This window comes from Macrobrachium nipponense, chromosome 46 (genome assembly GCF_015104395.2).
Source record: "Macrobrachium nipponense isolate FS-2020 chromosome 46, ASM1510439v2, whole genome shotgun sequence".
Classification (NCBI taxonomy): domain Eukaryota; kingdom Metazoa; phylum Arthropoda; class Malacostraca; order Decapoda; family Palaemonidae; genus Macrobrachium; species Macrobrachium nipponense.
The window spans coordinates 21,982,840-21,984,697 of record NC_061106.1 but is presented as its reverse complement, the minus strand read 5'-3'; the positions used below and the strand labels follow the sequence as shown (position 1 = coordinate 21,984,697).

Sequence of the window (1,858 nt, the reverse complement as noted above, 5' to 3'; positions counted from 1 at the left end):
TTCAACCTCCAGCATCAACTCTTCCGCTTAAATTGAACTTTTTTTTCTTTTTTCGTAGAGAATGAAGCCAATATACCAAATTTCATTTTGATTTGAAAATGAACTCGGTCTTTCTTCCACATCCCACGAAACAGAAGCGGAATCTATGTTGGGACATTCCGATCACCCTGTTTCGAGAGAACTGGTTTATTTATGTGATGTTTTCACGCTCGTGTCATTCTTTAGTCCATATCAGGTATCTTAATTTTGTTCTTTAGCCTATCGTTCCTTGATTACAATCCTCGGAATTACAATCCTCGGAAGGAACCTCATCTTGCCATGTATAATAGTACTCCATCCTTGACCCCTTCAACTATAGATGAAAAACTATGTGGGTCATTCCTTTTCTTCTATGAAACGTTTACACGCTGAATAAAAAATAACGCTATGAAGGTAAAACTGGTTTCGCCATCATCACTGCGTCAGAGCTACAGAACAGCAAATATTTTCACCTTTAGAGAAAATGTGCCATTTTAATCTAGAATTGCTTTCGCCCTTTGTTTGCATGAAAGCTAGGGGCAGCAGCAAGCAAGTGCAGGAAATGGTGAATGGATAGTAAATAAAATGGAAGAAAAACGCGTGAGGCGTAAAAAGAAGCCAGGCTACTGGCGACTGCTCTTTTTTTTCGGTTTATGGCCGTGCCTAACTACTATAGACCAATAGCTGTCTGGCCTTCGCAGTTCCCTTTTCTATCTTCCTATAACATTTCGAGTATTTGCTAATACCTGATGTAATGCTGTCATTCATTCGTGGTTTTGCTAGTTTTTTTATTTTCTATTTATCTTTTTTTTTTTTTTTTTTTTTTTTTTTTTTATTTTTTTTTTTTTTAGGTTATATAGTTTTTGTATTATAAAGGAACAGTTAATGTTTCTGTAAGCTTTAATTATTCACATTTCTATCTCCTCTTTTACTCTACTGCGTCTCTTTTACCTAGTTAACGACTAAGCCTATTTTTACATTAGTTTATTTTTTAGAATAAATTAATCGAATATTCAGTAAATCAGCTAGGCTCTTTCCACAGTTAAATAGGCAAAATAAACTAAGAAGTCTTTAATTTGTTCTTGGTAATAAGTCACTCATGTTCTGATATGATTTCATTATGTGGTTCGTTCACAATTTGTATTTTCCATCAGAAGGGTATAATAAAATTTTGTTTCGAGTTGCCATACCCTAACAGAACAGCTTTGCCTCAGTAAACATTCCTTCGTTGCTCAACAGGATACTATTAGCTTTGCTTTCAAGGGTAAATATTAAATACATGGTCAGATGTCTGAAGCAGTCTATCCCTATGGACTCGACATCCCCGCACTGGATAAACTCCCCAGCCTCATCCCACGACCCTTCCCCGCACCTGGCTCCACGCCTCTTTGTCCACGCCCATCCCCGAAACTGGAAGCGTATATAAGGAGGGTGGTCCTCAGACGCGCAACAAGTTTTGCCCACAGATTTTCGTCTCGTCGTTTGTTCTGGACTCACCTTTGAATAAGTAAGTAGAACTTACTTGACGCCGCATGTGAGAGAGACTGAAATTTGATTGTGCTTACTTTTAATGTCATATTTCAGCATGATTTTTAAAAGGACAGTGGATTTTCGGACGAAAAATCTTAATACGTCGTATTGGTGCCGGTTGGAAGGAAGCGGTTCTGTGACTTACGGGTTACCGTTACCCGATGCATGACCATAACTGGGCAGAGGATAAGAAAAGTGTTTAATAGTGATAATAAGATTAAAATACTAACGCATATATAAAACTCTTCTTATTTGTTATATATATATATATATATATATATATATATATATATATAATATATATATATAT

At 36.3% G+C, this 1,858-nt stretch overlaps 1 protein-coding gene across 1 annotated transcript in view; it reads left to right on the top strand.

The window, feature by feature from the left end:
• Positions 1-1,390: 1,390 nt before the first annotated feature.
• Positions 1,391-1,858, top strand: part of LOC135214800 (uncharacterized) — a 12,928-nt gene continuing 12,460 nt past the window's right edge. The window contains exon 1 of the mRNA XM_064249165.1: positions 1,391-1,525. The gene's annotated coding sequence lies outside the window, so the exon portion shown is untranslated. The remainder of the gene's footprint in view (positions 1,526-1,858) is intronic.